This window comes from Ascaphus truei, chromosome 1 (genome assembly GCF_040206685.1).
Source record: "Ascaphus truei isolate aAscTru1 chromosome 1, aAscTru1.hap1, whole genome shotgun sequence".
In the NCBI taxonomy this organism is placed as follows: Eukaryota; Metazoa; Chordata; class Amphibia; order Anura; family Ascaphidae; genus Ascaphus; species Ascaphus truei.
Window position 1 is genome coordinate 76219765 of NC_134483.1, and position 26752 is coordinate 76246516.

The 26752-nt window shown below is 44.1% G+C and overlaps 1 long non-coding RNA gene across 1 annotated transcript; it reads left to right on the forward strand.

The window, feature by feature from the left end:
* Positions 1-1991: 1991 nt before the first annotated feature.
* On the forward strand, positions 1992-26752 carry LOC142469145 (uncharacterized). The gene is made up of 3 exons (XR_012788970.1): positions 1992-2210; positions 25092-25204; positions 26293-26752. It is a non-coding gene; the product is annotated as an uncharacterized LOC142469145 (long non-coding RNA).

A 26752-nucleotide genomic window follows, 5' to 3' on the forward strand; every position in this document is an offset into this window, starting at 1 on the left:
CAGACTTGGCCCCCTAGGCCCCAGTTAGGCCCTGAGCTAGCTATAGTTCAGTATTGTAGGGAAGGCCCTAGATAGGGACCCTACCCCTTAGAACTACAGCCACACTACTGCGCCGGTGTACGGATGACCTGCGGCCTTGGACAAGAGCTGCACGTGGCAGCAGAGAAGTGGAACCCTTCGGCTGGAGATTGCACCACGGACCACTCCCTGGATAAGGTGTGAGGGGAGTTGTGTTGGAGGCCCCCCTGTGTGGGACCTGTCTAGCATTCTCCTCTCATTTATTCCCTGGTCAGGCCTGTGACCAGGAAGGTACCAACGTGCACCTACACATCACAGGGGGGTAGCACTACCTCACACTTGGGTGGGAATGTTTGTGCTGACACCAGGGTTATAGGTGCCCCAGGCACCCTCAGTACTTTGGGGGAACCACTCAGGGTATTGTGCTATCACATTGTATTATTGCTGCCTTGTATTGACTATGGTATATGCTATGTACTGTTACATTAAAACCAAGTTATATATACATATGGTGTGATATTATTAATATGGTGTGATATTGTTATTACTGATTGTACTGATTATATTGGTCCCATGTGGAGTCATCCCACCTACACTGGTATACCTCATAGGTGGAGGTGCTGCACTAAGAGATTGCGCTCACCCCAGGCTCCCAGAAGCAGAGGCTCAGGCCTCCTGTGAGCATACCGGTACTAGCAGCACACGTAATCGCCTGGAGTTTCCCTTTTTATAGGCATAAGGAAAGGGGGTTAAATATGAAACAAATGTTCCAAGGATACATAAAGGGTTACATGGGTGGGTACTTCATTGTTACTTTAATATTGCTATTGCAGCACTATATTGCACCTGTAATATAAAATAAGCTTCATGAGGATACATAGGTTAAAGAGAAGCCACAAGTAGATCGTGTAATATTTTTATCTTCTCTCCTGCTTTTGTTACCATTGACTTATGATTATTTTATTATTTGCTTCTTGTCATCGCTTGTTGAAAGCTTTAAAAAGCATTCACTTTATCTGTATTGTTGTTGTAATGTCTCTGCCAGAGGCTGAGTTCAGAGGAGTCAGGTTTTTTGCTGAGTCAGTCTAGTCTTTCCTCAGGCAACCCCTCTGTCCATGAGTGAAAGTAAACACAGCTTCTCCCTGAGCTGATTCAGCAAAGCTTTGGAAGAGCAGAATAATGTCAGGCACATGGAAACCAAACAGCAGAAACAGGAGAGCTTTATTCCTGGGATAGGACATTAACTGCTTGATCGCTGAAGAGTCTGAAACACACTGGGCTTGCTACCTGGTTAAACATCTCCCAGACAAATGTACAGTAGCTCTTTTGATTTAGGTTGTAGGATTTGAAACCTGACGTTTCAGGCTTCCTCTTTAAGCCCTACATGGCCATATAATGCTGAAATGCCTTAGAATGGCTGGGACAGCTTTACAGCCTCTCTTACGGGAAATGGGTTAAAATCCAGTTACAGAGGAAGAAGTATCTCTCCTGCTGCTCTCCTCAAACTCCGTCACATGCTGTATCAGCCCCATTACCTTCGATCTCCTGAAACCTCTCACTTAAACATTGGTCCCCATCTTCACTAACATCTTTAACTCATCTCTTTGCTCTGGTACATTTCCATGTCTTTTTTAAACAAGCTATTGTCAGATCTATTTTTAGTAATAACACCCAAGTCCCCATTGACCTTTCTAACTATCGCCCTTGTCTCCCTCTTGCCTTTTGCTAGAGTAGCAGGGCACTTCCCTTACCTCTGTAGGAAGCCGGTTCCGTGGCTCGGGAGGATCGGGGGAAGTTGTGGCGGCCATTTTGCAGTTGGCGCCGCGTGTGTACCAGGGATTGTGTGTAGCGTGGTGGCCATGTTGCGTTTGGCGCTGCCGGAAGGGACGGCAGACCAGGATTTCCTCAATGTTCCGTGAATGACAGTTGCAGGTCCCAGAGTTCTGAGATATGTTTGGCAGTTGAACCTGAGACGTGGAAGGAGGAGATAGTGTCCAGGGAGCTAGTCAAGCTTCCTGGACTAGGCCAGAACCTTACCAATAGGCCCTAGGCAGTCCCTCACTGTAGCTGAGTATTGGAGGGACTCTCACAGCATAGGGATTACTCCTATAGTGAGATAGTCCAGTGAAGCAGGACAGCAGACTGTGAGTGAGTTACTCCGGCAGGAGGCAGCACCACGTAGCGGCCCGGAGGTGAGGCGTGAGGGGCTTGGTGTCGGAGACCCGGCGGCATGGGACCCAACCCCCATATTCCTTGGGAGCATCTCCTGGTTACAGGCCTGTACCAGGAAGGTAGACGTGCACCAATGATACACAGGGGAGGGTAGCACTGCCCTCACATATATATTTAGCACCAGGGAGGCTCTGATGGACACTGGGTTCTAGGTGCTCCGGGCACTCTACGTATTGTGGGGAACAAGCCCCATATTGTTATTGTCGTTATTATTATTGTGTTACATATTATTATCTTTGGGGTATACTACGGGACCATGCTGTAGTAAAGGAGTATTGTATACCCTGTTGTGAGTGTGATTATTTGGGGTATACCGGTAAGATATACCGGTTCCCGTGAGGAGCCATCCTGCCTACGCTGGGATCCTCACGTGTGGAGGCGCTGCACCCATTCATCCCAGGCTCCCCAGGAGCGGAAGCTTAGGCCCCTTGTACGCCTAACAGGTAGCATCATAGCGCATAATGCCTGCAGTTTCCCTTAGGGGTGGGAAGGGGTGTTACACTTCTAAACTTCTGGAATGTGTTTTCTCTTGACATATTCTTCACTTTCTTAATAACCATAACCTACTTGACCCTCCAATCAGGATTCTGCACAGCATACTCTAGAGAAACCGTACTCACCAAGGTAGCTAATGACCTCCATATTGACAGATATCAAGGAAACTATTCCATTTGGATTCTTCTTCACCTCTCCACAACTTTCCATACTGTTGACCATATAGACAAATAGGGGAACCCCCGCAGCTGTCTGAAGGTAGTTGGTGTAGGTGCTCCCTAGGTAGGTATCAGTAATCAAACGAACAAAGAGCAGAAACCTAGAATGGGCACTCTGAACACCTGAAGGGTGATATGATGGACACGTTAAAACTTATACTTTATTATCCAAATTAAAATAGTGGGTATTAAAACGATAATTAAACGCTCCGGTCCTATAAGTATGAACACTTAATCTGGTGTTCTGGATCAAACTCAAATAAACTGCACTTAAACACTAGATTGTGTACTGCAGTATGAACAGGTGGGTGTGATAGACCACTGTTCAGTGCGAACCAGGGTGCCGCTAAAGAACTCTACTGTATTAGTGTGTACTAGTATATAGACTCTGAGATAAAAATATATAGCAAACTGACATGAAGAGGTGGACCCTAGCCAGGACTGCCAATGTGCTGAATGGCAAAGTATCTGACTAGATAATGCGGGTCCAAGCCACATGTAGATATGACATAGTGATGTGAAGACAAATTGCTAAAGATGTAAATTACCTAAATAACAGGGTCTAAACAGTCTAGCTCAGTTCCACTGGGTATATGATAAACCCTAAGTGAAGTGAAGCTGAGTTAAAGGGATCTCAACAATTGGTCCCACTCCAACTAAATGTGGAAGTTAAAAATACTAGATACACACACTTAATGCACAAGTAGGACTGAACAGGCAAAAACTCAGTGTAGAGTCTGTTCAGAATCCCCTCAGGTGGAAAACAAGTCTGCAGATACTATGGTTGCGTTACAGAAATCCAAAAGGTGATTAGTATCTGTGTAGTCAACTGTACTGACCCAACACCAGCTCTGTTTTCAGAGCTGGTCTCTAAAGGATCAGTACTAGATGAGAGATAAAAGGTATGCAAACATAGTAATGGTGTATAAATATACAGCTTACTGCTACTGTATGACAGATCGAGTAACAGCTCCTGGTTAGCTGAGCTCCCTTTAGATCATCCGATCAGTATGGGAGACTCCTTTGACAAATCGCACGCAGCAGTTACTGGCGAACACTGCCTCCTCACCGTTCCTTCTGTATTTCTTATCTCAACTTCTCCTCAACCTCTATGGAACTCTTGGTAGATTTACTTCAAGGCTTAGTTTTAGGTCCCTTACTCTTCTCTCTATATACCTTCTCACTGGGTGACCTCTTTGACTCCTTTGGATTCACCTCTATGCCAATGATACTCAACTGTTTTTAACTACACTTGACTTTACACCCTTAGTCTAGTTAAAAATTACAGTCCATCAGCAATCTCTGCCTGTATTGCCCCTCATCACCTTAAGCTTAACATAGCTAAAACAGAACGTCTCATATTCCTTCCCAAACCAGGTTCCATTGCTCCATTCTCCATTACAGTCAATAACACTACTATCTACCCAGTCTTGCAAGCATGCACATTTACATTCAACTTCTCCTTCTAGTCACATATAAACAATGTAACTAAATATTGCCTCTTTCCTTTGCAACATTGCTACAATAGGCCTCTTCCTATGTTCCTCTACAGTAGCACTAAAACACTAATGCATTCCCTTGTTCTCTCTTGCATTGATTACTGTAACATTCTTTAATCTGGCCTCCCTGCCTCACATCTATCTCTGTTACAGTTCATTAAAAATGCTGCTGCCGAATCATCTCCTGCTCTACAAGGTGCTTATCTGCTTCCACCCTCTTCAACTCTCTCTGCTGGCTTCCTATTACCGGTTTTGCCCAATTATTTGTTTTTTTTTAATAAAGTTAAGTTGAAAAGTACATACTCGCCTTATAATTGGGCAACACACACTTTGCGAGCCAACCGTCAGATTTATGAGGTAGGAGGGTAAAATGGAGCAAGCTCCACCTTGGGGGCCTAAAGCAGCCATGTTGCTTGTGGCACGAAACTCAAACAGAGAGAGATAGAGACAGACAGGGAGATAGACACTGAGACAGACAGAAACAGACACAGAGAGAAAGACTTATTCTAGTTGCTTCGATAAAATCACTGCCAAATCGAATGGTTTGGCATGACCCTACCTCACGGTCTGACATTTTTGTTATCATGGTATTCAGAAAGAGTTATCGCAAGTCAGAAACCGTGAGGTAGGAAAATGCCAATACTGCTCGGGATAGCAGTGTCTTTATCTCACTGCGATCTGCCTGCAGTCTGTAAGAGCTGCACTGAGAGAGCTGTATCTCCCTGCACAGCTCTTACTGGCGATTGCACTGTTTTTATTTTATTTTAATAACTCAGTATTGAAACAGGGGTCTCTGGAGCAGAACCGCATTCATTTCAGGCTTGGGGACTTCTGATTCCCGAGTTACAGGGCCCGGTATGGGGTGCCAATATCCCCTGGCATATTTAAATTCTCCCGCGTCATGTGACCAGGACATTTAAACAATGCAGATCGATATAAAGTGATATTACGTCATCAAAAAGGGAGGAAAGATAGTCAGGTAGCATGCCTCCCTCCCTTTTTGAAGACGTCACAGCATGTCACAGATGTCACAACCGATTGGTTGATGTACAATGTGTTGGCTTCAATTTTTTTTCTGAAGTGACGTCATTTTAAAGGAAGGGAAGCATATACTGCCTGATTGGCTGGCTTCCCGCCCTTTAAGATGTCATCACATCCTTATAAAAATGGACGCTGTCACATGGGACACCAACCAATTGGATTGGGGGTGTACCATTTGACAGTCAAATGTGACATCACAGGCCTTAAATAAGGCATGTCCCGTCTAATGTGAGCCCAAGAAGCTGTCGGATCAACATCAACTGGACCAATTGGACTATAAGGGGAGAAGAAAGAAGAAAAGAAGTTAGAAAAGAAAGGAAGACTACACACCGCGGCTTCCTCTCCAATCAACAGAGCATCATGGACTTCTGCGCATCAGGCAGTTGAGCATTGCGTCGGAGGTCAAGAGTTGATGCAGCAGTAGGATGACGAGGTTTAAGAAACACATTTATTGTATTTTATTTAATTGTGTATTTATTTTTTAAGGATGCCCATTGACTGCCAAAGTGTTTATCTGTGCCCCTTTCAGGGTATAGATAAGCACATTGACTAGCAATGCATTGTTTGGCAAATGCTTGTTTTTATTTAATTGTAATGTATTTTATTTTTTGTTATGTTTTTTTTTAGGTTGCACATTCATTGTCATTGTGGAAAACCATGCCCATATTGTGGGTATGGTTTACAACAGTAACAATCAATGGCTTTATTGGCAAGTGTACTGTTATGCCAATTTTATTTTATTGTGTATTTCTTTTGTTTTGCAAACAAATGGGCAAATGTGCTATTAGCCATTTTTGGCTACAAGTGCTTTGCCCATTTGTATGTGTGGTGATAGGGGTAGAGGGGGTGGGGTGAGGATAGTTGCCCTGGGGAGGGTGGTTAGGCCTCCTGGGTGGGTATCGGGGGGGGGGGGAGGTTAACCCCTTAATTACTATAGCGGTTACTAACCGCTAAGGTAATGAAAGGGTTAGTGGCCAGTAGTTATTTTTTTTATTTTAATTTTGCTGCCCACAGAAGACGTGGAGGACGGTGATGAGGACGAGGTTAGCCTTCATCCTGGCAGGGGTAAGGACAACTTGAATTTACTTTATGCTGGCTAGATAATGTTTTATTTTGAATGGGTAAATGAGCTATTATCCAGATCTGGATAATAGGGATTTTGGCCATTACTCTACTATATGTGCTAGGGCTGGGGGTGGGGGAGGTTGTTGGGGGTAGAGGGGATAAGTAGTAGGGTTGCTACTGGGGTTGGGGGTTATCTTTGCTGTTGGGGTTATCTTTTCTCCCATTGAGGGCATAGGTAACCACACTGGCAATCAATGGGTGTATTGGCTAGTATTGGTGTTTGTATTGTATTTCAATGTTATTGGGAGTAGAGGGGGTGTGTGAAGGTGGTATTTGGCCAGTGATGGGTGTTTATGCATACCGGGTTTGTAGCAGGAGGGGTTAACCCCTTCATTACCTTAGCAGTAGTAACCACTAAGGTAATGAAGGAGTTAACTCCTCATGCAACCCTCCCAGTAGGCATAAACAGCAACCACAGTCCAAACACCACCTGCACCCAACCCCCTCTATCCCCAATAAACAGGGCACTGGTATTTAACCCCTTCATTACCTTAGCGATTATCCACTAAGGCAGGCGTGTGCGGGCAGTTGCAGAGGCCCCGCGCTCTTCCCCAAGGCATTTAATTTAATGCCGGGTGATCGCATGAGGCCTCTGCAACTCTGAACTTACCGGGATTCAGAAGCGTGGTGACGCGTCGCCATGGCAGCGCGGTGTCAAATGGCGCCGCGGGGTCCCGGCGTAATGTCACATGACCCCGCTGCTTCATTTGACTCCGGAAAACAAGGTGGGGGGGGGGGGGGCGTGAGCACCAGGGGGAGCAGGCGGGGGGGGGGGGCGCAGCGCCAATAGTTTGCACACTCCTGCACTAAAGTAATGAATCTGCGTTTAAATGTATTTTTATTACATAGGATGGAAGCAGGGGGTCTCCAGAGCTGATATTAATGTGTGTAAGCTCTGGAGACTCGCGGCTTCAATCAAATGCTGTAAAAATACATTTTTTGTTCAGTCACATTGCGGTTCCCATCTCACCACCCTTGAGGTGGTAAGATCAGAACCTGCGAGTTGCAGCCGTGATGTGATTCTCGGAGCTACTAGAATTGCTTCATATTTAAAAAATATACAAGTCTTGTCTGTGTGGGAGCGAGAACGATCGTGAAGAAGCACTTCTCAGGCGAGTTTGGCATGTTTTCCAAACTTTCTGAATAGCTACACTTGCAAACTCGTTCGAGAAGTGCTCAAAATGCTCGATAGGTCACTTATCAAAGCTACTACTGTATAATAGGCTCCCGAGAGAGACACAGTGTGTGTGTCTGTCTGTATGTATGGGTGTTTGTAAACTGTTTTCTTTCCATCTGCTGCTAAAATTAGAGGGTCACCTTATTTTTGGGGTCGCTCTTTAAATCGGGCAAATACGGTAATTTCCGTACAAACTACAAAATTCTCCTCGCTTTTAAGGCTCTATACTCCTCTACACCTCCATATATCTCAATTTTAACCTTTTGTTACACACCTACTCGTCTCTTACGCTTTACCCAATGTGGTTTCATCTTTGTACCTTTTACTTCTTCAGCCCTCTCCGTCTTTAACCTTTTTCATTAATCTCTCCCTACCTATGGAACACTCTTTCACTCAGTATTCACCAAGCACCTCATTAGAGGTTTTATGCCTCTGCTACAAACTCCAGATTCATTTGACCTCCCCTGTTTGCACTTCTAATAATGTACTTATAACTCCTAGTGTGTCTGTAAGCCTCTTATCATAACACTTAGATTGTAAGCTCTTTGGGGCAGGGTCCCCTTTAGCCTTATGTTGCTATTTACCTGTTGCACTTAATCCAGTGGTGGGATTAAGACATTTTAACAACTGGTTCTCTCTCACCTTACCGCCCTTTCATAGTGAAAAATACTATTGGGCTTTTTTCTCAAAAGTTGTGTAAAATTCACCATACACTTTAAATAAACCAGCATAGTAATATAAAATAATCCTAACTGCAATTTTTGTTCTCCCTCTCCCCATCCTTTCCCTGATCCTCTCTCTCATCATCAGATCTCAGCTCTCCCCCTCATCACCATCATCTTCTCCCCCTCATCATCATCCCCATCAGCTTCTCCCCCTCCTCATCATCATCATTTCTCCCCCAGTTCCCTCGTCATCATCATTAGATCTCCCGTCTCATCATCATCAGATTTCCCCCAGTCCCCCTGACCATCATCAGATCTCCCCCATTCCCCCTAATCAACTTTAGATCTCCCCCAGTCCCCCTCATCATCATCAGATCTTCCCCATGACCCCTCATCATATCATTAGATTTCCCCCAGTCCCCCTCATCATCATCATCATTAGACCTCCCTCAGCTCCCCTCATCATCATCATTAGATCTCCCCCAGTCTCCCTCATCGTCATCAGCTCTTCCTCAGCCCCCTCATCATCATTAGATCTCCCCCAGTCCCCCTCATCATCATTAGATCTTCCCCAGTACCCCTCATCATCATTAGATCTCCCCCAGTCCCCCTCATCTTCATTAGATCTTCTTGAGTCCCCTTTATCATCATATCTCTGCCCTCCCTGCCGCCGCTTTACATCTCCCCCTGCATTCCATCTCCCCCTGCCTGTCTCTATGGGGAGGGGGGAGGGAGCGGGCCCCCCAAGAGTGCAGATTTAAGGACCGGTTCGGCAAACTTGGGAAATTCTAGGAACAGGTTCGCACGAATCTGTGTGACCCGGCTGAATCCCACTACAGACTTTATCGCATTGTTTGTAATATGCATTAATTACCTCCTATTATAATATTATACAGCGCTGCATACATTGTTGGCACTATATAAATAAAATGATACATACAATCCTAGTTCAGTTCTTTAATATATTTCACTGCAGTATACTTTAGAGCAGGGATGCGCAAACTTTTCCCTTTCGCCCCACTGCATGCTGTCCTCCCCTGCTCGTGCCTCCCCTTACCTTGGCTCCAGTGTCAATGCCGCGGGATCATGTGACATTACATTTCAATGACGATGCGTTGCCATAGAAAAGGGAAGTTACAGAGGCCGTGCGCGGTCCCCTGGCATTTAATTTAAATGCCTTGGGAAACTGAGTGGTACCTCTGCAACCGCCCGCACCCCTCCTCTGGAAAATCTCACACCCCCCAGTTTGCATACCCCTGTTTTAGAGAATGGACTATAACATGGCTCTTCAACTGGAGGCCAAATGCAGGCCTGCGAAAGTCCTTGATGTGGCCCTTTGACTCTGCTCCTGCTAGTTTCATACCAGCTGCTTGTGCAGCCAAGTCCAGGTGTTCACACTGACACTCAATTGTAAGTTAAAGTAATATAAATATATATGGTACAGATATTAGAAATATAATAATACAGTGGTGGGAATCAGCACACCCAAGAGAGGTAGCAAAGTAATGCTAAGGTGCAGGGAACCCAAAGAGAACCTTAAACCATTAATATGTATAGACAAAATATAGAAGCAGGGGACCCGCACACTTAAAAAGAGAAACAAAGAGGGTAGGTAAATCAAAAAGATATTTTCCTGAAATAAGGTATAAACGACACCATACAGAGTGAATACACATATACAGATAAGTGAGCTCAAAGACAAAAATCAGGCTACGAATAGGTGAAGGTTAATGCAAAGAATGCTTAGCTTGGCTCAATATAATGGCTGTAGGACTTGGCAAAAAAAAGACAAAAAATGGTACTGGTAAATGGAGTAGGTGGGTCACACTGGGGTAGGCAAACCAAATAAATGGAAAAAAATAAAAAGGCAGATGGGGAGGAATAAAAAAAAAAAAAAATAGGGAGAAGGGTGGGAGGTTGAAGGGGGTGGATCAATAACAGACACCTTACAATTTACACTGTTAAATTGCCCACCAAGTCCTTTTGAAACTCTAGTTGGCAAAATCTGCCTCCCCTTTTCTAAGCCCATCTTGCTTGCGGGCATCTACCGCCCCCCTAAAGCCCCTCTACAATCCTTGACTGATATCACCCAATTTCTTGGCTCCATTTCCTCTCTGAATGAGAAGAGTGAGCTGCTAGTTCTAGGGGATTTCAACTTCAATTGGCTTGACCCTAAAAACCACAAAATCCAGATACAACTCAAGTCACTTAACCTATCACAACTCATTTCCCAACCCACACAGATAAACCTGAAATCGCATAACCATTCCTTGCTAGACTGGATTCTCTCCTCAAACCCCAGCAGAATCCAATCCTCTGGCATCCTTCCTGATATTTTCAGTGACCATGCAATAGTGTACTGTGTACGGAAAATTAAACCACCCCATTCAAGCCCTAAAGTTCTCCTCACTAGAACATTTAAAAACTTTAACCCACAACAGTTTCTGGATGACCTTACCAACTGCCCATGGCACAGAATCGATTTAATTCCCGACCCTGATTCTGCGCTCGACTATTTCCAATCCGAGTTCTTAAAACTCTGCGATACCCATGCTCCACCACGCAAAATAAGGGTACGGGGGGCCCACCTTCCATGGGTTACACCTGACCTTATAGCACTCTACCAGTTCAGGGATGCCTTGTGGAAAAGCTACAAAGTAACTGGCACTACCAAGGATCTCAATCACTACAGATGCATGCGGAACATGTGCACAAGGCAAACAAGGCATGCAAAAGCACAATATTACTCTGACAATCTCCACCAAAATACATCAAACCCAGCTAACTTCTGGAAGGTTATCAACAATATATTCCAGCCTCCTAACCATCAACAACCAAGTAATATCACTAAGGGGGATATTACTCTGACAAACCCCACTGACATTGCAAATGCATTCAATGATTACTTTGTGGGGTGTGCCACTAACTTATTAGCGAAACGCAGCACAAACCCCAAACATGAATCTCATCCTGGGAGTATCCCTACAGTCCCACCCCCTCCCAACACTGCCCACAATTTTCAATTTAGCCCAGTATCTGAAGAGGAGATTACACAATCGCTCCTCAAACTAAAACTAAGCAGCCAATGTGGACCCGATTTACTACAATCTAGGTTCCTACGACTTGGTGCCCCAGCCATTGCCAAACCAATTGCGTCGATAGTCAACTTTATCCTGTCTGCAGGCCATATCCCTAAGACCTGGAAAACTGCCAGAGTTGTCCCAATCTTCAAAAGTGGGGACAAAAACACTGTCTCAAACTACAGGCCAATCTCACTTCTCCCAATTCTATCCAAAGTTATGGAAAAATGTGTCCACTCCCAATTAAGCGATTTCTACACCAAGACAAATTTCCCTAGCCAATTCCAGTCTGGGTTTCGTCTCAAACACTCCACCGTAACTACCCTGCTAAAAGTTTGCAATGAAATCCAGTGTGGAATGGAACGGGGACAACTCACTGGTGCAGTATTCCTAGATTTTGCAAAGGCTTTTGACACAGTTGATCATGTTATCCTGCTTAACAAACTCCAGAGCTCTGGAATAGGGAAACATGCTTTAAACTGGTTTCAGTCCTACCTATCAGGAAGATCCCAACATGTGTCCATCTCAGGCTCTAACTCCAACCCCCTGGATATCACCTGTGGTGTCCCGCAAGGCTCTGTTCTGGGGTCCCTACTCTTCTCAGTGTTCATTAATGATCTTCCCACAGCTTGTAAGGAAGCCTCAATACACATGTATGCAGATGACACAATCCCATATGCACACAGCCGTAGCCTCTCTGACCTTCAACACATACTTCAGTCTGACTTTTTGAGACTCGAAAACTGGATTTCCCAAAACAAACTGTTTTTAAAAACTGACAAGACTGTAACAATGGTATTTGGGACCAAGACTAAATTTGTAAAGCTTCCAGTGACTGAGCTACTGATTAGAACCAACGCTAACACCACCCTAACACCTGTCACTAGTTTTAAATACCTGGGCTTATGGTTTGACTCCCACTTAACATTCGGGATGCACATTGATACCCTGACAACCAAGACCTATGCCAAACTAGGGGTACTTTACAGGAACAAATCCTCCCTAAGTCTCCTGGTCAGAAAGTGTATTGCACAGCAGATGCTAATGCCAATTATTGACTATGGAGACATAGTATATGGCTCGGCACCTCAAACCCACCTTAGCAAACTTGACACCCTCTACAATTCAATTTGTCGTTTTTGTTCTCCAATGCAACTACAACACACATCACTGTGAAATGCTCAAAGAACTAGATTGGTCATCACTAGAGTCTAGGCGCAAAGTTCACCTTTCCTGTCTCACCCTCAAATACTTTCTGGGCAAGCTACCCAGCTATCTGAACAAGCTCCTCGCCCCTACCACATGCAGCACCTATCACCTGAGATCAGACTCCAAAAGACTATTCATGGTCCCAAGGCTCAACAAAGTATCCGGACGTTCCTCCTTCTCCTTCCGTGCACGCCAAAACTGAAACAACCTACCAGAGACCCTCACATCCACCACCAGTTTAAGTTCTTTCAAATCTAAGGCTGTCTCACATTTTAACCTGGTCTGTAACTGTTTCATACGCTCATAATATATATTTTCTTTAAGTGTGAATGCAATGTCTTGTATATAATGTATACCTTGTTCATTTATGTAACTGTACTTGTAACCATGTATTATTTGTTTTTCTCTGTGCCCAGGACATACTTGAAAACGAGAGGTAACTCTCAATGTATTACTTCCTGGTAAAATATTTTATAAATAAATAAATAAATAACAAAAATAAAAGTTAAATAAATGGGAGCAAAATTTCGGGAATAGTGCCGTCTTCAGGCCCGTTCCCAACGGTTCTAGGCCATCGTAGTACTTCCTTTTAATGGATTGCCTGTGTGAAAGCCCCCAAACAATTGTTACCAGATGCCAGTGTTCAAACCAAAGTACCGCAGTATCAGCCAAAAAGAATGTCCTACGCAATGTCAGCCAAAATAAATGTCCTAATCCGGAAGAAGTCCGTCAGAAATGTTGAAATGTCATAATTTTCAAGTTTTTAAATGTGTCTAAAATGATATGAAAATATGCTTGTGGCCCCTCTACTTCAAAATGTTTTCTGATCTGCCCTCTTTGGAGAACAAGTTGAAGAGCCCTGGACTATAAGGTGTTTTCTGGTGCTGGAAGGTGAGTGGCAGCACTTGACCTGAAATCTCTAGAAGGGTTATTTTTGTTTCTGCTAGAGGCAGTCCCCCAATGTGTTTATGATCTTGTGGGGTCACAGTGCAGGGAGCTTCTCTCTGCCTTTCCACAAGCAGCATTCCACATGTCCGCAGCTCAATCCACAGCTCTCTCCTCTTGTTTTCTCATTCCTGCACTCTGGGTTCTCACCAAGCAGCAGCACCATACAAATCCCCAAGAATGTTGACAGGAGCTCCAAGCAACAATTTGAGAAACAATCAGTACATTAGGGCCCCGCTTCACAGCGCTCCGGTTTATTGCGTTCCGCTCATACAGCCTTTCCCAATGTATACCCATATTCATTAGGTTCTGCACCTGTTCTGTTTTTCTGGGGATTTTCGTCATGAAGTGCACAGCAGCAAAGTATCCGGCTGTCACTAAACAACAGTTTTAGTGCGTGCGCAATTCCTAGTCAGATGACATTTGTCAGCGAAACAGTTGGTTTACAGCTATGCATTTCTGTTTTGACAGGTACAATACAGTACAGTAGGGCCCCGGTTTATGGCGATTTCCGCTTTACAGCAGCGGCCTGGAACGGAAACCGCTGTATGAGCGGGGCCCTGCTGTACTGCATAGGGAGGTTCCCCCCTAGATAAAGGTTCCAGCTATACCGCACAAGGTGTAAGATTCAGCAATTGCCTTTTCAGCACAAATTTGGGAATATGAATATCCAAGCAAACCCTCTGCGGCACTATTTACCCATGCGCACTTTCTTGCAAAACGTAGAGATTCTTCTTCTCCTCTGGCAGGGAGATGTGATGTCTGTGTATTGTCATACTCCTGAGGCTTGAAATTCATGCGTCATCCATTGTCTAGTAATTGGATCATCCATAGTGAAGTTGCTGGTATTTTTTTTTTTTTTTACATTTTCTTTAGACATAAGAAGAGGAAACATTTGAAACTTCATACCTTCAGAAGAGAAGGTTATGCTTGTGAAATATATAGTCCAGGAGATCCTTCTTAATCCTATAAGAAAATTATAATAAAAACATATATGAGCACACGAGGTTGCTGCTCTAAAACTGTAGAGTTTGGTCCATATAATTCATGGATATGGAGGTGTACCCATGAAATACGGCAACCATAAACAAAACACTTTATAATCAAGATGTTGTAAAGGTGTATTGACTATCACAAACATATAGATAAATTAGTTTTTGCAAAACGACTTTATCGCATGATTTTCCTTTTCCCCCTAAAACATTTATTTTGAACAGTGTTGAAATGTTTAAAAAGTATCATTAAAATAACAAGGAAAAAAATATGAAAGAAAACTAATGGTCATAACACCTTTCATTTCAATAACAGTTTGCAGTTATACAAGCATTGAAATCTCACATGGTTACATTGTAAGCTATGGGCAAGGATTCATAGGGTATGCCTATTCTATAAGCCTTCATAATAAAATCGCCGGGCCGTTTTCGCCGCCTGTTTTTTGAGCATTGTTATTACGGTATTCAGAAAGCCTCGATTACCTGTCATAGCAAAATTCCCAAAACGGGCGAGTAGCCGTCGATGTGATGATCGCCTCTCAAAAGGCCAAATCCGGCGATTTGTTTTAGCTGCAGAGAGAGCTGCACAGAGAGAGCCGTCTCTCCTTTCGCAAATCTCGGCATAGATCAATGTGTTTTTGTAAGGATCCGCGCTGCGGCTATACCCGTGTCCAGCGCATCCTTACCTTCTTCTCAGGCCATTCAGGTTTTGCATTTACGCAGAGTCTGTTCAACAGAACAAGCCTTTATTGATAGATCTGTTGATATTAGGAACAGATTTTTATCAAGGGTCTATAGTAAATTGAACATAGACTCGGCATATACCCATGCTTTACATGTTGATCGTAAAGAACTGTTAGAATCTAATAAAAAAACTAGAAATGAGTTCTCTAAGGATTCAACACCACTATTCATATCTACTTATAGTAGACAATCCCAACAAGTTCGTAATATCATTTTAAAACATTGGAATGTACTAAAACTCGATGAGGAACTTAAGACATGTATCAAGACACCACCCAAATTTGTCTTTCGAAGGGCTAAAACCCTGGGACACTATCTATCACCTTGTTTGGTGCAGACTTACAACAAGATTAATGTTACTACTAAAATTAGAGGGTTCCAGAAATGTGGAAATTGCAACATGTGTAGGTATGCAACTCCACTTAAGCAGATTAAAAATGTTTATACTAAGGAAAGCTTAAAATTTGGATCTTTGATTACATGCAATTCTAATTATGTTGTATACATGCTTAGATGCGGCTGTGGTAGTAGGTATATAGGGAGGACTATACGTCCCCTAAAACAAAGGATACCTGAGCATCTGAGATCCATTAAACAGAGGGATGACAGGTACCCTGTTTCAAGACATTTCTCTGCATGTCCCTCTGGTAGTTTAAATAATTTTTCCTTTAGTGCCCTTGAGTACATCAGGGCATCTGTCAGAGGTGGAAATAGAGAAAATATCCTTAATCGCAGAGAGATGTTCTGGATACATTCTTTGGGATCACTGTCTCCGCGAGGGATGAACACCGATTGGGAACTGAAGCATTTTTTATCCCAGTGACAATGGTGTTCATCCCTCGCTGTTTGTATGAATGTTTTCTTCTGGTTTTTGATGACATGTATTGATTGTTTGTTGTTTACGTTGTCATTAGATTTTTTTCATATATATTATGGTTTTTATTTTTTATATTTCTATATGTCATATAGTTCATTGATGTTTAGTCATGACAAAACCTTGATCAGGTTTATACAATATAGTTTCATCTAGGAAATAACTTTTATTATGTGAACTCATGCTATATAATATTATTATATTGGTCTCAGGACAGTATATATGGGGTATACACTCCTATGTTGGGTTTTATGGAGAGATGTATATATATCTGCAGGATGTATATTCAGTTAATGGTTAATATATTTGTGATTAAATTTCTATGTGCAGGATTATATGTCTCTCCATCAACTATAATCTTTCCCCTTTTTTTCTTTACATTTTTCTATATCTACTATATATTTGTGAAAGCACTGTATGTTTGTCTGCATGGCCTGTGTCCCTAGCGGCAATCTCATTGGTCCCTTGGGCCACCCCCGCACACCTCTCATTGGCCTGAGGTGGAGTGACAGGCCAAAAGACACACAGTGTCATACACACACACACACAACACCCCCCCAAGCTCATCCTCCCCCCCAAGCTCACACCCCGGCGCCGCTACAGTCAGCGGGGGGGCCACAACACGCTGCCTCCCGCCTCACATCCACGTGGGAGTGGCCGGATGGGTGAGGCAGCGGCCGGATGGGTGAGGCAGCGGCTGGATGGGTGAGGCAGCGGCCGGATGGGTGAGGCAGCATACCCACGGGCCTCACCGCACGCTCCCCGGCACCGCCTCACCTCTCCCACCCCCCTCACAGCAAAGCCCAGCCTACCCGGCGCCGCCTGCAATGCTCCTCGGCACCGCCTCACCTCGAGGCGGAGGCCAGCGGGGGGGGGCTCCCGCCAGCCCTGCAGGATGGACCCCACACATGCCCTGTGCTGCATCCCCCCCTCCACATGCCCCGTGCTGCTCACCCCCCCTCCACATGCCCCGTGCTGCTCACACCCCCTCCACATGCCCCGTGCTGCTCTCCCCCCCTCCACATGCCCTGTGCTGCTCACCCCCCCTCCACATGCCCCGTGCTGCTCACCCCCCCTCCACATGCCCCGTGCTGCTCCCCCCCTCCACATGCCCCGTGCTGCTCACCCCACCTCCACATGCCCCGTGCTGCTCACCCCACCTCCACATGCCCCGTGCTGCTCTCCCCCCTCCCCCTCCACATGCCCCGTGCTGCTCTCCCCCTCCCCCTCCACATGCCCCGTGCTGCTCACCCCCCCTCCACATGCCCCGTGCTGCTCACCCCCCCTCCACATGCCCCGTGCTGCTCTCCCCCCCTCCACATGCCCCGTGCTGCTCTCCCCCCTCCCCCCTCCACTTGCCCCGTGCTGCTCTCACTGCAGCTCCCCCCCCCTCCACATGCCCCGTGCTGCTCTCCCCCCTCCCCCCTCCACATGCCCCGTGCTGCTCTCCCCCCTCCACATGCCCTGTGCTGCTCTCCCTGCAACTTCCCCCCCCCTCCACATGCCCTCTGTCCGGCTCCCGTCCGATCCCTGCTCCTCCGTACCAGATGACTGCAGGGTCCGTCTCCCAGCCTGCACGAGGAAGATGCTGCCGACTGCAAGGTAAGCAGCTCCCCCCACCCCACACACACATTCCTTCAGCTCCAGCCTGATCCCTCCGTACACACACTATATATATCTCTATACATAAGACACACACACACATGTAGACACACACACATGTAGGCACACACACACATGTAGACATACACACACACACACGTAGACATACACACACACACACACACACACACACACACACACACACACACACACACACACACACACACACACACACACACACACACACACACACACACACACACACACACACACATGTACACAGACACACACACGTACACAGACACACACACACACGTAGACACACACACACACACACACACACATAGACACACACACACGTAGACACACACACACACACACACCTATACAGACACCTATACAGACACACGTATACACACAGACACACGTAAACACACACACACGTATACACACAGACACACCTATACACACAGACACTCGTATACACACAGACACACGTATACACACAGACACACGTATACACACAGACACACGTATAAACACAGACACAAGTATACACATGTATACACACACGTATATACACACACACACACGTATATACACACACGTATACACACACGTATACACACGTACACACACACGTAGACACACGTATACACACACACACGTAGGCACACGTATACACACACACACACACACGTAGGCACACGTATACACACACACGTATACACACACGTATACACACACAAGTATACACACACGTACACACACGTGTACACACACGTATACATACACACAGGCACACGTTGACACACGTATACACACAGACACACGTATACACGCAGACACACGTATACACGCAGACACACGTATACACGCAGGCACACGTATACACGCAGGCACACGTAGACACGCAGGCACACGTAGACACGCAGGCACACGTAGACACGCAGGCACACGTAGACACGCAGACACACGTAGACACGCAGACACACGTAGACACACACACGTAGACACGCACACACACGTAGACACACACACACGTAGACACACACACGTAGACACACACACGCACGTAGACACACACACACGCACGTAGACACACACACGCACGTAGACACACTCACACGCACGTAGACACACTCACACGCACGTAGACACACTCACACGCACGTAGACACACACACGTACACGTAGACACGTACACACACACACACACATGTACACCTATACTCACACACATGTACACGTACACACACACACATGGAGTCATACACACACACATGTAGACATACACACACACACACGTATACATACACATCATGTATACACACACATGTATACACACACATGTATACACACACATGTATACACACACATGTATACACACACATGTATACACACACATGTATACACACACACATACATGTATACACACACATGTATACACACACACATGTATACACACACATGTATACACACACACAAATGTATACACACACAATGTATACACACACAATGTATACACACACGTGTATACACACACATGTGTATACACACACACATGTATACACACACACAAACATGTATACACACACAAATGTACACACACACACGTAGACATACACACACACGTACACATACACACACACATGTATACACACACACACTTACACACACACTTACACACACACACACACACACACACACACACACACACACACACACACACACACACACACACACACACACACACACACACACACACACACACACACACACACACACACACACACACACACACACACACACACTTATACACACACACACACACACACACATACAATGTATACACACAAACATGTTTACACACACACAAACATGTATACACACATGTATACACACACACACGTATACACACACACACTATCCCCAGCATCACCACATCAGCACACCGGTATCCCATGCCCCCCCAGCACATCGGCATTCTCGGCTCCCCACCATTCCCAGCCCCCATCAACACCATCAGCACCCACACATTGCCACCTTCGCACCTCCCCCATCGGCACACCCACATCAGCAACAAACCCTCCCAAATCAGCACACCGATACAATCACCATCAGTACAGCCACAGCAGCAGTACCACTGCACACTGCCATGGGCCGCGTGGACCACTCCTCACCCAAATGCCACCCCCACACCACAAACATCCCGGGCAACGCCGGGGCTCTCAGCTAGTGTTTAATATATTATGGTTTGTTTGTATATTCAGTTTTGGCCCCTTTCCCCCACTTCCTTTCGTCATCTTTGCATACTATATGAGAGCATTGTCACTTATATTGAGTGACTTGACAGGTATCACTCTTGTCTTTTTAACTGTATGGGATTGCCGCTGTGCTGAATATTTGTGTATGTTAGGTATTGTGCTATCTTATTGTTTGCCGTCCTCCAAGCCAGGTGGCGCTGTGACATGTACTTGTTTTGTCTCCTTGAGATTCCGGTTTCACGGTAAGTCTCGCGAGACTTTCAGTTAGTTCCGCTTGCGTCACTTCCGGCCACGGACGGCATCAATCAGGTAAATTGTGTATTTAAGTCAACATTTTTGTGGGGTTATACTCTTTGACAAAGGGCTTAGCCCAAAATGCGTCAGAGTGGGTAGTTGTCTTGTTTTTTTGTGTCTCACGCAGTCACACAATAAATTAGTTTTTATTCATTGGTGTGCCGGTTTCCTGTACTTTATCCCAGCGCAGTGCTCCGATTCCCTCCCTAGTGGTTTCCTTCTGTAATAGTCATTTTGCCCATTACAGTAGTGTATGTGTTTTGGGGGCAGGAGGGTTGTTGGGGGTAGAGGAGGTGGGTAGTAGGGTTGTTGTGTTTTAATATATTTATTGTGGGTAGCGAGGATGGATGAAGTTGGCATTTGCCCTTGGTGGGTGTTTATACCTACTGGGTGGGTAGCGGGAGGGGTTAACCCCTTCATTACCTTAGCGCTATTAACCTCTGAGGGAATGAAGGGGTTAACTCCACCCGCAGCCCCCACATGGCCTAAACACCCACCAACGGTGAAATACCACCTTCACCCACCCCGCTACCCACAATAAACATGGCAGAGGTAGTTAACCCTCTCATTGCCTTAGTGGTTAGCTGCTAAGGTAATAAAGTTGATTGTAAATGCATTTTTATTGCATGGGATTCATACCGGGGGCCTCCGGTGCTGATATTAATGGGTATCGGCTCCGGAGACTCCCAGCATGAATCTGATGCAGGACAAATGCATTTTTTTTCTAAGTCCTCTCTCGTCGCCTCTCAGCAGGTTCTCCCCAGCCTCACACCAACTTTCCTGGCGTGAGAATTTTGGCAGAAACTCGCCAGAAACTCGCCAGTCTAGAGCCGCGGTTAGCCTCAATAAGCTAATCAAGGCTACTAGAATTGCACGAGTTTCAGAACCTGCCGCTCAGTGGCTTACCGCCGCTCACCCAGCAATCTTTTTTTGACGTCTGAAAATTTGGGCGAATTATGCCTTTATCACCCACTTATCGAGGCTTACAGAATAGCAATAGGCATTTTGGCCAATAAGTGCTTATTGAGGCTTATTGAATAGGTCCCTTAAGGCTGCATCCCCTCTAGTGCTGAGCGGGCGGCGCTTGCGACGGTTACTTACATATATAGATACATGTAAGTCCCCACTCACGCTGTGTGCGCGCTCGTATGTGGGCACACACGCTCACCTGGCGCTTAGGTAAACAAAAAAATCTACCTTTCCAGCGTGCTCAACTACCCGCAATGCCCCCCCCCCTGCACACACGCATAAATGCTGGACACCCGGTGCTCATGCTTGGAGCACTCTCCAAGCATGAGCGCGCTCAGCGCCAGCGGGGACTCAGCCTAATGCATGTAAATTCTGTGGCATGTGCTAGGTTCACAGTCCCAAAAATATATTTATTTGATGCTAAACCCCGTTTGATAAACTTGAGGGACTATGCACGGTACTCAGGCAATTGTGTTGAAAAAGTGTGTTTTGACGCATTGCACCATTTTTCAGGACACAATTGCATCAGATGTAAAAAACAAACAAATTTGTATATCTTTTGCAGATTGTTAGACGCTAGAAAGTTAATGATGTCCAGTGGACTGGCACTCGTAGAATACACTGCAAACATGATCAAAATTAAAAACATATTTGCCAGGTATCTTTTGTTCTTCACAGGTATTTTTCAACTTTTTGTATTGTGGAGTGTTTTGGGACGTTTGCAAGTTAATAGGTACCCTACTAAATCGGTTTCTCTGTATTTTTCTCTCTCACTTCCATTATTTTTTTCCTCCCCTCATCCCCTAAAAAGACTCATTGAAAACCACTGAAATGTGTGATATTAGCTCATTTTTGAGCAATGCAACTTTGCCGACCATAACAAAAAAATACATAAAAATAATTGCCAACCAGTCTTGGACTCTAAAGGGCATCTACACTCCCAACAAGCTTTACAACCTTAGGAGGCAAGTAGAAGTGGTACAGCATGCGTGGAAAAGGACCTCAGCAATCGTATTAGTCTGTAATAATTGTAATATCCTCATCATTTAACATTTAGTTATCACATAAACATATACATTGCCACTGGAGGGTTTTCAGGCACCGGTTGGAAATAAAATGCAGCCTGAACCCCTTTGGCCTGAAGACAATATGAGTGAATGGTCTGTAACATGTCTTCCAGAGGCAGAAGGTGTTTTATGGTATAGCGCTGATTAGTAAATATGTCCCAATGTGTTATGGTCACCTCTGACATTGAAGAGATGAATGTTCTGAAATCGTCCTCCTTTTTGGCTGTTTGATCATTAATCCTTAACTGGCTTCACATCTGCTGGTGAGGTTACATTGCCTCCTCTATTGCACATTCATGTTGTAGTGAGTGCTCTTATCAGTGCTCCAGTTATAGATCTAAAAAAACTAAATCCTCATTAGAGGCACTGACACTATACTAATTTCATCATGCATTTTCTTCTGTACTAGTGACAAATATAAATAATATGTGAAAAACAGGCACCAAAACTGGGGTTCTCTCAGGGGGTTGTTTAGCAGATACTCCTGACTGGAAAACTGAGGTAAATAATTGGGATTTTTTTTTTTAAAATCAACATAATTATTTCTCTGTCCTGTGTGTACAGTGGTATTATTGCAATTCTGTAGCCAAGAGACTTTGATAAACGACGTCCTCTATGTTTTTACAATGTGTAGTCATGTAAGGATGTCTGTCCAGCATTTGCATGCTGTAATACTTAACTCCCTGTGGATAATCAGAGGGGTAACTCCTATCTCTCTCTCTCCCCTATATCTATCTCCCCTATCTCTCTCTCTCTCCCCTACCTCTCTCTCTCCCCTATCTCTCTCTCCCCTATCTCTCTCTTTCTCTCTCTCTCTCTCTCTCTCTCTCTCTCTCTCTCTCTCTCTCTCTCTCTCTCTCTCTCTCTCTCCACTATCTCTCCCCCATATATATATATCTCCCCTATATCTCTCTCCCCTATATCTCTCTCTCTCCCATATTTAATATATATCCCCTATATCTCTCCCTATATATATATATATATATACATATACATATATAGCAACTGTAAATATTCCTGTATATTCATTTGCATGTTTTAGACAGGTCTGCAACCCTGTCTTTCACTATTATCACCCAGCAAACAGCACTTCCACTGTAGCAAGGGATTCTGGGAAATGACATGCAAATGAGCACACAGTGCCACTTTTTATCTCATGCTCACATTACATGAGCAACCCTTAGCCAATGCATGCTGCTTTAAACACAGCTTTTAAGCAAGGACTTGGGAGATGCAAAGTCAGTTAACCCACTCACAGACATGTTTCAACCTTGATGGGTATCATCAGTGTGAGTCTGGCTTGCTGACATTTGCTCAAAATGTAATGTGAGCATGAGATAAAAAGTGTCACTGTGTGCTCATTTGCATGTCATTTCCTATATATATATATATATATATCTCCCCTATATATATATCTCCCCTATATCTCTCTCTCCCCCCTATATCTCTCTCTCCCCCTATATCTCTCTCTCCCTATATCTCTCCCTCTCCCCCCTATATATATCTCTCTCCCCCCTATATCTCTCTCTCTCCCCCCTATCTCTCTCCCCTATATATCTCTCTTTCGCCCCTATATCTCTCTCTCTCTCCCCTATATCTCTCTCCCCCCTATATCTCTCTCTCCCCCCTCTATATATATATATATATATATATATATATATATATATATATATATATATATGTCCCCTATATCTCTCTCTCTCTCCCCTATATCTCCCTCTCTCTCTCCTCTATATCTCTATGGATACACACACACACACTCAGATTTACACTTTGTTTTAACCTCTTCAATGCCAATGGGTTGCAATGTATTGTTGTTCAAGTTTAATGCAAAGAGAAAAGTATTGTTATGTAGCAACAAAATAATATATTACTTTATTTATTTTATATCCTGTATATTATTTACTTTCCTTGCCTATAGTTTAATGTTACCTTAGCAAAAAAAAGAAAGAAAAGAAAAACATACATTTTCTCTCTCCTGTTTGTATAAAACTGGTTTAATAACTATTGTTTTATCAGACAAACTTAGACTTCTCTTTTATGTAACGTGATTATTCCATCAAACGTTTTAAGATAGTGACTTGTTTAAAATGACTTTGCTCCCTCACATTTAAGTTCAGAAGCACTTCTATGTAATGGCACATCAATAGCATTGTATGCCCAGTAACAATAAAAAGAATTTGCCATCCAACACTTCTCTCATCAGAAGAGTACACTTAAAATAGGGGCGGGTATGATACATAAGCAAAATATAGCTTCGGCATCCATCTTTAATGTAACCACCTGTATAAAGCTTACAGTACAGTATGTAACCTGTTTGCAGCCAGAGGAGCAAGCAACAGTTTGTGTTGTGAAGGGGTTAAATCATGCATTGAGCCAGGTATTTACTACTCTACATATTAGGACCTGGACTTAGCAAACACTTTAATGGCATATCGGACAATCACCCCTACACAGGGTTTATTTTCTGGCAGCCCAAAATCCTACCCTTAAAATTTTTTTTTTAAAAAGCGTTGGAAAGAAGAGGTTAAAAACCTCTTCACTGCCATGCTCCTATTTCAGCTTGCTTACTTTACAGGGATTGAATGATGTTGGGAGTCACCAAAGCAGGTCATGCTCCATGGAACCTTCAGAAGCTTTGATCAACAGAAGGTCAAGATGAGAACATTGCATTGTGACCAGCAACCAGAAGTAACTCCATCCCTTTATTGTTTGTATTCATGGTCTTTATTTGTGAAACATTTGGGGGTATATAAATAAAAGAAATGTAAAAAAAAAAAAGGAGAGCAAACATGGTAACATATTCCATGGAAAGTAAAATACAATGGAAAAATAAAATCAAGAGGAATAATAATAATTAAAAAAACACACACATTGCATTTACAGTGGGAACTTAAGGAAGGAGCTTTGCAAGATGACGAGGAAAACGTAATCAGCGACCGCTTAAAGCAAAGCACACTATGTGGATGAAGTCTTAAAGTTGGTTACAACATGGATTTGTGACTCCTTTTATGATGCTTAGTGTTATTATGTACTGGTACTGTAAGTGGTTTTGCAAAATGCGGCAGAGACTAAATTATAGGGTCAGCACATTGTATCTCTACACGGATCCCATATTTTAGTGAATTTGCTAAGAGAATCAGTAAGGAAGGCTATAATCTTCTCATATATTATGGTAACTTATTCTTAACGAATTGCGGAGTGGGGACCCCTTGTTTCCAAAGTGCCACAATACAATATCTAGCAGCCGGCAGTATATGTGTTGTAAGATTTTGCTCACTTCTAGGGATGTCTGGGATAGGTTTATTGAGAAGGCCAACCCATGGATCAGGTACTAGATCTAAGAACACTGGGGAATGACCGAGGCTCAGAAAGGAAGATAATGAAAACAGGATTTAATCAGAGCAAAGACAACCAATCCGAGGTCATTCACAGGCAGGCAGCAGTATAATTTAAGGGATTAGGCAACATCCAGAAGAGGTCCATGGTCATACACATGCAGGCAGCAGTGTTATTTAAGGGGGTTAGGCAAAGGAAAAGTCCAGAAGAAATCTGAAGTCATAACAGAGATGCAGGCAGCAATTGGTCAACTTTTGGATCTGATCAATTGACTCATTCTATCCTGACGTGTGCCATAATAATTAGCACCACAATAACCATAGATTCTAGAAGAGAATACCTATAGGCAATACCACTCAAACGATACAGGGCAAATCAAAAGCAAAACTGGACATACCTTTTTTTTTTTTTGACTAAAATTTTTTATTTTCCGTTTACAGGTTACACATCATGAACATTGCTTTGAACAGCAACCAGAAGGCATGTACATTATTTATTTATTTATAAAATATTTTACCAGGAAGTAATACATTGAGAGTTACCTCCCGTTTTCAAGTATGTCCTGGGCACAGAGTTAAGACAAATAATACATGGTTACAAATACAGTTACATAAATGAGCAGGGTATACATTATATACAAGACATTGCATGCACAGTTAAAGAAAATATATGTTATGGGCGTATGAAACAATTACAGACCAGATTAAAATGTGAGACAGCCTTAGATTTGAAAGAACTTAAACTGGTGGTGGATGTGAGAGTCTCCGGTAGAATGTTCCAGTTTTGGGGTTCACAGTAAGAGAAGGAGGAGCGGCCGGATACTTTGTTAGCCTTGGGACCATGAACAGTCATTTGGAGTCTGATCTCAGGTGATAAGTGCTGCATGTGGTAGGGGTGAGA